Source organism: Hevea brasiliensis, chromosome 8 (assembly GCF_030052815.1).
Source record: "Hevea brasiliensis isolate MT/VB/25A 57/8 chromosome 8, ASM3005281v1, whole genome shotgun sequence".
Lineage (NCBI taxonomy): Eukaryota > Viridiplantae > Streptophyta > Magnoliopsida > Malpighiales > Euphorbiaceae > Hevea > Hevea brasiliensis.
This window is the reverse complement of record NC_079500.1, coordinates 10000007-10012130: the sequence shown is the minus strand read 5'-3', so window position 1 is coordinate 10012130 and position 12124 is coordinate 10000007. Positions and strand designations below refer to the sequence as shown.

The following is a 12124-nucleotide window of genomic DNA, read 5'->3' as shown; positions in this document are numbered from 1 at the left end:
ACCATAAACTTTCTATTTCAGCTTTCTGTGTCTTTGGCACTGCTGTACTAATTGCCATTTTTGGAACTCCAATGAAAACAACCTGTCAAAACTCCTTCGACTTCAAGAAGTTCTCCATCAGCATGCTCCAATGATCATATTGACCATCGAAATGAGGAATTGCAGGCTGTATAAAATTTTCTGCTGCCATGAGATACTACTCATGTATGACAGTCTATAATTCCCTTTCTCTAACAGCTCTGATACCACTGTTTTATTTATCAGAGGAAGAGGAAACTAAATAAGAAGAACAAATAGCTGAGTTTTATTCTTGGAGAAGTCTAACACTTACACTGAATTACAGCAATTGAGCTCTTTATATAGAGCTAATTCTAACGATAAAATAACAATAAAATAGGATAACAGTTCATAAAATCCTAAAAACACTCAACTACCTAACAAACCAAAGATACTACTAACTTTGCAGCAACAAACTCTGCACATGCTAAGGACTAGGACAACTTAAAGAAATAAAACACGTGAAAGATTACTCAACATTTATTTCATCCATGAAGTCTTTGGACATTGTCTTCTCTCCACTGTCAAGAAGGTCTGGCCTAATCACCCACAAAAATGGGTACTTGCTGTTAGCAAGTCCCCAAGAAAACTCCTTTAGCTGCTCTTGACTCACTGTAATTAGGCTTCCAAAGTTTACATACACAATTGATTTGGGCTTTCTTTTATCTAGCCAACTTAAGCATTCATTGTCTTCCTTCCACAAATTTGATTCAATGGACTCAAACTTTGGTGAAGAAAGATTTTGTTGAAGCATTGATAATGGGCCAATGGTGTACAACACTGGAAATGTGGTGTTGATCACATCCAAGACCTCTTTGTCTAGCTCATCAAATGTGTTGAGGATAAGTCCCTTAGCTTTCATGGAATTGTTCAGTGATTTTAAGTTGTAATTGAAGAATATGTCATTTGGATCTGTGGTGAGGATGAAGGTTGGTAGATCTTTTAATCGGATTCCTTCCATTGCAGGTATCCAATCAATTACATTATCAAGATATCCATTAGTCAAGCAACTGGCATCTGCATTTTGCATACCATTAACAATTATCGACACATGCAGTTTATAAAAAAATTTCTTCACTTTTACATTAAAATTTAAAATAAACGCTTATATCAACTTATTAGTGTCTATTTGACATTAAAAATTAAGAGCCAAAACTACTTTTCAGGAAAAAAAAAAGCATCATTTTGGATAATTAAAAAAAATTATTTGTTATTTTAGTGTTATTATGATTAAAATTTATTGAATTTAATTTTAAATTATTTTTTAATAGTTTCTAACTTATATATTTAGAAAAATACTTTTTTCATTTACATTTTCAATAATAATGCTAAACAAAATTGATAGTTTGGGGGCGGAAGAATAATATTTCATTACTATAAATATGGATTATTGAAAAGCATAAGACATGTATTTGGATATTTCCCTTCAATTTTGTTAGAAGAAAGAATACAAGTAATGAAGGAAAGGATTGTGTATTTATCTGTGTCTTATTTATAGAGATATTATATCTATTTATACATGAGAATATGAGCCAAATTAGACAAGAATAATAATTGATATAATTATGCTACACAAATCTCCTATAATCATGCTAATTGCTGTAATTATGCTACACAAATCTCCTATAATCATGCTAATTACTGTAATTATGCTACATAAATCTCCTATAATCATGCTAATTGCTATAATTATGCTAACACCTCCCCTCAAACTCATGGTGGTAGCACAGGTGCCAACTTGAGTTTGCTTAAGAGATCCTGAAAGCGAGCGGGAGGATGTATTTTGGTGAATATATCAGCGGTTTGGCTGACAGAGGGCACAAGAATCAAACATATGGTGCCATGAGCAACATGATGACGTACAAAATGACAATCAATTTCGATGTGTTTGGTACGCTGTCACACCCTACTCCTCTGTAAGATGTAACATGATCCCGTAGTACACCTAATGAATTACCGTACTTCGCCTACCGATAACCCATTAAATATACTACAAGGGATTTTAAAATCAATTTTCGTGAAATTTAAATCATTGATTAAAATCTGGTGTTATAAAAATTTTTCAACATTTCGGCAGAGTGCCGGCTGTATTTTGAGAAAACAGTTCTTCAAAACCTGCAAAAAACACACTTCCAATATGATTTCTCAAATACAACTCCAAAAAACTTCATTTCATCTCACAATTCAATCTCAATAATCAAATCAATTAATTTTCAAACCAACCTCATCATAAAAGAAACATTTCATTGATTACAAGACTCAAAATTAATATTACAAAACTATTCAAGTAAATGAAATCTCAAATTTACATTTACAATAATTTACATTTAATTACATACCAAATATTTTACAAGAGTTTTTATACAACTGCTCAAATAATTTATATACATATTATTACATGCATACATCAAAACCTATGTACATGGGTATGCCTATGATATTCCTGGAGCTGATCTGAATGTGTCTTCAAAGAAGTTTACTCAACTGCTCTATGCTCTTTTCACCTGCGATAGCATACAAAGCTATCGCTGAGTGGTGAACTCAGTGGTGCACAACAATAATTTAAAACATAGTACAATATACCTTAGCAAAATTACAGCAAATAATTTGAAAATCAGGATACTCATCAAATTCCAAAAATCAAATTATTCATTGCCAATAACATAAATCATTTGCATGAAATGACTTTGATCACGAAATTTAATTTATCAAATCACAACCAAACATTTAAGGTAATTCTAACAAAATTAATTATACATAAATCATAATTGAAATCACAATTCTTTACTATTTAAAAACCATTCTTTATCTCACTAACTATGCAAGACTAATCCGAAAGGGCCATCTTCGGGGTGATTCTAACTCCCTATGGTCGGGGAGGTCGAATTATCGTGCACAGTACACATCACAATAATGAAACTTTCGAAAGGGCCATAACATATAAACTTATATCTAACCTTTAATAAGAGGAGAATCTAAGCCTGTGCACATACCATGGTAATTAAAACAAAACTAACTCCATTGTCTCCTCAACAAATGAGAGAGACGGGTAATAACCTAGTCAAGCATCTATAGTGAGATATAAAACAATATCACAATCTTTTTAGTGAGCATAAATCACAATACAATTCGATTCAAAGTCAATTCCAATATCCAATAATTTTTATGCTCATCACAATTCAAATCATAAATTTGCATTTTTCTATGCAAATTGCCCATCACAATTCAAAACATGTTCTATCATAATTTTTCAAAACATAATTTATTCAATTCACAACAATGCTTAATACTTGTGGAAATACTATTTCACAAAGCTAAATTCATACATAATATAATAATTTCAATAATCATTGAATTAAATCCAATGCTTGTTAAACATAATACATAAGAAAAATATGTCATTTAATTATATGAAATATTCAAAACAAAATCAGTTAAAAACTAGTTGTGCACAAACCTCTGAAGAGTAACCTCTTGGCCCTGACTCAGTGTTTCTTTCCCCTTTCCTGAGTCTTTGCTAACTAAAACACACAATTTAAAGTGTTTCAGTACTCGTTTAAACCATCTCTGACAATAAGGTTCAATAATTAATTTATTTAATACTATTGCTTTCCTTAGTCAACCTATAATGTTGACCCTTAATGCACTCTAGAGGAATAAATTTTAATGTTACCAATCTGTCACATTTTGCATTTCAATATGCTACCAATATAGTGCAATTTACCATATTTACAAGTTGGCATTCATTGCTAAATTACTTTAAGCATCATTGTATGTAATTGTCAAATTCTCAATTTTTGTGTGCTAGATTAGTCTAGCTTAAAGTCCTATTTTCCTTGGTTTTTAGCTTCTGGTCAAAGAAGCAAAATTATAGCTCTATGTCTTATTGCACTCGGGGCAAAATTTAAGGTCATTCTGAGTTGTATAGACCAAGATATAGTCAATTTACTAAAGCTGGACAGATTGCACTAAAATGGCAACTTTAGGTCATTTTTAGGTTATTTTTGGTTCTGGCAATTTTTATACCTGAACTTGTGCAAGCTATTTGACTTACTTATGGTCATTTCTGGGTTTTGGTGTCTTCATAAGAATTGTATCTTTATGTCTAATCTATTCATGGTAAAAATTTCAAGTCATTTGAACCTGTTTTGAGTGAGTTATGGCCAAAACACTAACTGCCAAATGGTCAATTTCCAGGCTTTCAAGTTGCTAATCCGGATTTGGTCATTTTTAAGGTTACTTTCTGGATAGAATTTAAGTAGGCTTTCTTCATGAAAGTTGGCACACTTTGTGCCTAGTTTCACCTCCAATTGGCCTCATACCAATTGGAGTTACACACTTAGGGTTATAGGCCCATTTGCATACTGCCCTCTACATGCTTTTCAAACACCAAACCAACACACATTCACCAATTATCTCCTCACTTCTTCATACCATTCTGCATTTGGCACTAACCAAAATCATTCAATTCTCTACATTATAGGTCAACTTGGGCAGAATATAACCACTTCAAATACACCAAATGCAGTCACCATTCATAAAGTTCAATCCCAATAATGTATACACATAAATACTTCTAATTATCACACAAACTTCCATTATCAAATTACATATCTATCACTACTATTCCACATACATATATGCTGCCAAATTTTTGTATAATATTTCAATAACATTTCATGAATTTGAATATTACCAATTTCCATTTTGAGGCTGCTCAAAAATTACACATACACATCAACTTCCATTTTCACTTTTCAAGCTCACAAATCAAACTTTATGCATGAAAAACCAACTCTAACACATTTAAACACTTAATTTAACATCTCAAACACCCATTTATATGTAAAGACAAGCTGTACATGATGAAGTTCCATGGCTGCCAAAATGCTCCATCACCAATAATTCATCAAACCTCAAACTTCTTCCATAATTCAACTATCTACAACCTTAGTTACACTTTTAATGAAATAAGAATTGAAAATAACCACTTACCTCTTTTGGTCTTCTTCAAAACTCTACTAAAACTTATCTTTCTTGCTCCCTTATTGCTGCCCAAGGTGTATAGTCCAACTTTAATGAAGAAGCTTAGAAGAAATTGTGGCTTAAAGTGATGTGCATGGAGCTTGGTTGAGGTATGGCAATGGAGGTTTAATGGTGAAAATGGTTTCGAAAAAGTGAGGAAATGTTGAAGATGATATGAAATCTGCTCACTTTAGCTTATATAGGTGTCCCAAGGATTGAGTTAGTGGAGCACTTAGGTGAATTTTAATGTTTAAATATTCAAAGTTTCTCAATTTACACATTTTACCTCAATTCTTTTACTATTCCTATAATGTACCATAATTTTAATTTTTTATGATATTTTCAAAGTTTAATATCATTTATTTTTAATGGAAATTTAGGTCAAAAGGCATCTTGGGGTATCAAATGACCACAATGCCCCTATTCGGGTTGCATTCCCGATTTTTCAGTAACACCGTTTTTTGTCAGTTTCTCGATTTCTCGTTTTTCTTTGTACTAATTAATTAATTTTTCTTTGTTATTTCTAATGACATTTATTATTTCTAATGATATTTATACTTCAATAGATGTTTATTTAAGTCTTAAAAATATTTTCTAGGGTTCCCTGCGGTCCAGGGCTAGTCAACGGTCCACGCCGCAACTTCCCAGTTTGGTCACCCATCGCTACGATTTTTGGCTCATTTAACTTGGTTACATTTCATTGCTATTATTTTTCCTTTGTTTTTTTTTTGTATTTTTCTTTCTTGTATTTCATTATTTTATGTCTCCTCACTAACATTTAAATGTAGTTCTAGGCATCCTAGCTGTCTGGACAGACACTGGTCATCGGAACAGTAGAACACATTACCGAACATAGGGGTGTTACATACGCTCATGAAATACATCATTATGAGAAATCTATATGGCACTTCTATTATCGCAATGAAGCATTGTGGCATAAGAATGAGTGACACCCAAATCAGTTAATAACCATCGTAACCAAAGTAATTCAGATGTAGCATCAGTAAGAACATGATATTCAGATTCTGTGCTAGAACATGCAACAATAGTTTGCTTTTTGCTATGCCAAGAGATAAGAGAATTACCCAAGAAGAAACAATAACCAGTTGTAGAATGACGATCTACCAGATCACCAGCCCAATCAGTATCAGAGTAACCAGATAATACTAGGGAGGAAGTAGCGAAAAAGTGCAAACCATGAAAAAGAGTGCCTTTGATATAACGAAGGATTTGAAGTACTACAGAGAAATGAGTTGAGCGAGGAGCAGACATAAACTGGCTGACCAGATAAACAGCATATGAAATATTAGGTCGAGTAACTGTGAGATAAACAAGACTCCCGACAAGCTGTCGATATAAAGTAGGATCATCAAGGAGAGTGCCATCAAGAGGTGTAAGTTTGCAATTGAGCTCCAATGGGGTTGATACTGTTTTGCTATCAGTGATGCCTACTTGAGAAAGTAAGTTGGATGCATACTTGGCTTGAGATAGATAATAGCCATCAAAATTTTGAGAAATTTCAAGACCCAAAAAATAGCCGAGAGAACCCAGGTCTTTCATTTCAAAATGCTGATTGAGATAATATTTTAACTCTAAAATACCAGATGAATCATCTCATGTTATTATCATATCATCAACATAAAGCAACAGAAGAACAATACCACTGTCAGTTTGGCGAGTGAATAATGCAGAATCATGTGGACTAGAGAGAAAATCAAGTTGAGCAAGAGTGGAACTAAATTTGGCAAACCAGGCCCTGGGAGCTTGTTTTAATCCATATAAGGCTCGCCAAAGTTTGCAAACCTTATGAGGAGAATGATAACCAGGAGGAAGATGCATATAAACCTCTTCTATTAAATCACCATGAAGAAAAGCATTTTTGACATCCATCTGGAAAAGTTTCCATTCACGAACTGCAGCAATAGCTAAGAGACTGTGAATAAATGTTAATCGGGCCACTGGAGTAAAAGTTTCTTCATAGTCAATACCATACTATTGAGTGTACCCTTTGGCTACTAAGTGAGCTTTGTAGCATTCAATAGTTCCATCAGAACGGGTCTTGATTTTGTAAATTCATTTGCAACCAATAGGGGTCTTGTTTGGTGGAAGATCAACTGAATCCCAAGTATGAGTTTTCTCTAAAGCCTGAAGTTCGTCAGTCATAGCTTGCTGCCAAAGAGGGTCAATACTTGCCTCACGATAAGAACGAGGCTCATAAAGGGTTGCAATAGTAGAGTAACAGTGAAAATCAGAAAGATAATGAGGAGTTTCTCTTGCACGGGTAGAACGATGAAGAGTAGTGCTAGGAGGAGATGCAGGCACAGGTACTGGATCAACAACTGGTGCAGATTCAATAGGGGCAGGTGTAGTTGGGCTAATATTGAGCACATCACAATCACCTGGATCAGGACTTGGAAATAGCTCTTTGGAGGAGTCAATGAAAAATAGAGAGTCAGTATTGACAGAGTGATGAAATTTGGAAAGAGAAGAGAACATAGTATTGTCCCAAAAGGTAACATGATGAGAGATGCGTAACTTATTAGAAACAGGATCCCAACAACGATACCCTTTGTGTTCAATGCCATAACCAAGAAAACAACATAGACGAGCACGGGGTTCTAATTTGGTATGTTCATGAGGTTGTAAAAGAACAAAAGAAATACATCCAAAAGGTTTAAGGATGGAATAGTCAGGAGGTTATCCAAACAACTTTTCAAAAGGAGATAAATTATAAAGAACCAAGGTAGGAAGACGGTTAATAATATAAACAGCATGAAGAGCTACTTCTCCCCAAAATTTTTCTGGACATGAGGCAGAAAGAAGAAGAGTACGTACAGAATCAAGAATATGGTGATGCTTGCGTTTGGCTCGCCCATTCTGTTGAGAGGTATGAGGACAAGAACGTTGAACAATGGTGCCTTGTTGACTAAGAAATTGAAGTAAAGAAGAATCCCGATATTCCATGGCATTGTTTGTTCGGAGAATTTTAATGTCACAAGAGAACTGAGTTTTAATCATTTTTGCAAATGTGATGTAAATTTGTGATAACTCAGATCGATGTTTCAAAAAATATATCCAAGTAAACTGAGAATAATCATCAATAAATATCACAAAATAACAAAAACCATTTATTGAAGAAATAGGAGAAGAACCCCAAATGTCAGAATGAATTAAACCAAAAGGAGTGTCTGAAGTAGTATTATTATGAGAAAAATATAATGCAGGTTGTTTTGCAAGCTGACAAGTTAAACAATTAAATGACTCAAACTTAGTAGATCCTAATAATCCACGAGAAATTAAAGGTTGAATTTTACTAGCAGAAGCATGACCAAGACGAAGATGCCATTGGTGAATGGAGGAATTAGGGATTGTAGCTGCAGACACAAATCTCTGAAGAAGATGTAAAGATGCAAGCTCAAATAATCGACCCACTCTGCGATCCTCCCCAAGAATCTATCCCGTTTGTGGATCCTGTACCTGGACACCATAGGGAGAAAAAATAACATTTAGTCCTTTTTCATGCAACTGACCAACAGAAATAAGATTGAGTGCCAAATTAGGGATATAATAGGTGTCAGGGAGATAAAGATTTGAGGTAGACACATGACCAGTATGTGTGATGTTCATTTTAGTACCATTTGCAGTATGGATTGGTGGTAAGAAAGATACAAGCTTTACAGAAGACAAGAATTTAAGATTAGTGGTCATATGATTACAACATGCAGAGTCAAAAAGCCAATAAGAATTACCCAAAGTGGCAGACATGGCAGCAGGAGAATTAGAAGAGATAACCTGTTTGAATAGTGCCTCAAGATCACTCATGGTGATGGCAGTAGAACCCTCAGTAGCAGCAACAGTAGTGACAGAGGAAGATCTAGGCTTTGAGACATTCTTGAATTTAGAATGCCCTCCTTTTAGTCTTGGAGGGCGTGTGGGATAATGTTCAAGAATATAACCATAACCATGATAATATCTGCATTTTATAGTAGGACAATATGCAAAAGCATGACCAATTTGATTACAATTCTTATAGAGTTTATTGCCAGATTTCTGATGTGAGGATCGAGTAGTTGCAAGAGCAGTTTCAAATTGAGGAGTTTTATCCAAACTGAGACGAGTCTCTTCAAAAATAATCTCTTGAATAGCAGTATCCAATGATGGGAGTGGATTTTGATGTAGTAGGGATGCTTGAACGGCCTCATATTCTGATCGAAGAGCCATTAGAACTTGAATGAGATGAAGATGATCTTCACTGATTTTGGCCTGAGATATTTGATTCCAAATGGGTTGGACCTGGGCAAGAAAATCATTCACAGATTGACCTGCTTCTTGTTTCAGATTATGAAGAGTAGTCCACAACTGATAATAGTGGGCAAGTCCAGTGGTCTGATATCGATTAGCCAAAAAATCCCAGATTTCTTTTGCAGAGTCATAATTAGCAAACTGGATGTGGATGGACGAGACAGAGGTATTGCGAAACCAGGTGATGATCTGATGATTTTTACTATCCCAATCCTCAAGACGGTCAGCAAATTTTGCATCAGTTTCATCGTTCTCTCTTGTCGGCGTAGTGATATCTCCGGTAACAATACGCCAAAGCTTGCGACCTATCAAAAAACTTTTCATTCCTTGAACCCAAAGATTATAGTTGGAACCAGTCAGAACTGTTGCAATAGGTTTTGAAATATCAGATTTCTCCATTGATAACAAGATGAGGAGAAAAAAAATGGTATAATAACAGGAATGGAAGAATGAACCAGAACAGGTTGTAGAGGAGAGACCCCAGAAACTAGAAATAAAAGCTTTACGGCTCTGATACCATGTTAGAAGAAAGAATATAAGTAATGAAGGAAAGGATTGTGTATTTATTTGTGTCTTATTTATAGAGATATTACATCTATTTATACATGAGAATATGAGCTAATTTAGACAAGAATAATAATTGCTGTAATTATGCTACACAAATCTCCTATAATCATGCTAATTGCTGTAATTATGTTACACAAATCTCTTATAATCATGCTAATTACTGTAATTATGCTAATAAATTTCAAAAAATTGTGTTTTTTATTTGACATGAATAGTTGAAGGGAATTCTCTTAAGAGAAAAATGAATTATGGGAGTGTGTTCATAAATTAAATTGGTCTTAAAAAAATTAATTTTGAGGCAAATTCAACATGCCTAACAAGTCTAAGGTGAAAAATTAGAACTTTAATCCTTCCTAAATTATTAACCTCTTTGCTATATAGAAATTAGTTTTTATTCCAAAGATAACCCTCATGTAAGGAAAAAGAAAGAAGAAAGAGAAAAGGAAAAGGAAAGAGAAAGAGGAAGAGAAAGATTTACCTTTTAGAGGAACAAAGCCTCTTCTCTTGAGCTCTTCAAAGTGAAGATAACCCAACATGCCAACAGCACTAGGAGTAAAAAGAATCATCTCTTGAATGCCAAATTCACAAGCAACCTCTAAAGTGAAGCTCATCACACCATCAAAAAAAATGTAAGAAACAGCAGGCAAATTCGATGAGCCATTAAGTTTAACTATGAGGTCGCGAAATGAACGCCGGCCATGGTCCGGCAAGGTTATGCAGAGGTGTTGTAAGTCTTCGATGCCTCACTGGCTAGCCTCTGGCAGACCATCGGAGATAGTTTCAAACTGGAAATCATGGAAGCCCTTGAGAGAATTAGGACCTCTGGTGCTGAGTATGCCTTAGTAGTTGAATTCTGTATGGACAAAAGTGATGTGGAAGCCTTTGAAATGAAGTAGTTTTGCAAGTTTTAGCATAGGGTTTATGTGGCCTTGAGCAGGAAATGGAAGACAAATTGCATGGGGCTTCAAAGACTCCATTGATATTGGTTTCTTCAAAAAGTGAAAGAAAAAGAAGAGTTTTCATGGAAGATTTGTTCTCTTTTTCTTGAGGGGGATATATACGATAGCAAGCGATTCATCCTCTAAATCTGGCCGCCGGTTCAAGCTCTGAACTGAGCCGAGACTAGCTTGAATTGACAGTTTAAGGGTTTGAACCGGAATAAGATAGACTTTAGTGAGAAATTATTATGTGCACCCGGTGCACCCACTCCTTCTGAAATATATGAATCCTACTTTCCTAAAATTAACTGACTTTAGGAGCTAGTTTTGGTCCTCCTTTCAAGCCCTGAACTGAAACTAAATAAGAATTGATGATTTGAATAATTGATTTTGGCTTGATTCAAATCAAAATTTTTTTTAAGCGGTAGCTTTAGAGAGCGCTACGTGGATTAAATTATTTTCAAATCAGAATCAAACCCATTAAAAATTGAAATAAAAATCGTCCTTTAATTAGATCAAAATTAATTACCAAATTGATTTAGTTTAATTTCAATCGACTTCCTTATGAGAATTTAAACAGTTAATTTGAATCTAAAATTAACTCAAATCAAACCAGTGACCAGGCATACTCATTCCTGTATTACTTAAATCCAAAGGGATTAAATGTGGGTTGTGGTTTAATTATTTTGTTTTTCTTCTAAAATTTCAAAATAATTTGAATATTTTAAGTTAATCATGAGGTGGGATAATTTAATCTTGGGTTACGTGTATGCATATTTCATAATTGCTTATTTAAAAGAAAGAAAAATATTTTTCATTGATTGAATAGTGAATTAGGCTAAACTCTTGTTTGGTAATATTAATTGTTTTAATAATTATTAATTATAAAAAAATTAATCATTAGTAATTAATTGTTTATATAATTGTTGAGGTTGAAATATTCAATGAAAATAGTTGATAAATATAAAAATAGTGATAAAATTTTATTGACCATCTCCCTCAATTTTCTTAATTATTTAAATAATATTAATAATAAATTAAAAATTATAAAATAATAATAATTTCTTATTAATACCGTAATAAACACCTTTTAAATTTTTTTCTATTTTAGGAAGGAATAAGCATTTAAAATAAGAAACCAGTACTATCTCTTTACAACCTTAAGAGTCATAGTCAATAATAGACCAGTACCCGCACCCTCTATTAAGGCAACACAGCCACCGTGATGACGGCCA

General features: G+C 33.8%; 1 pseudogene; it reads right to left on the bottom strand.

The window, feature by feature from the left end:
• Positions 1–526: 526 nt before the first annotated feature.
• On the bottom strand, positions 527–10964 carry LOC110667512 (7-deoxyloganetin glucosyltransferase-like; annotated as a pseudogene).
• Between the last annotated feature and the right edge of the window lie 1160 nt (positions 10965–12124).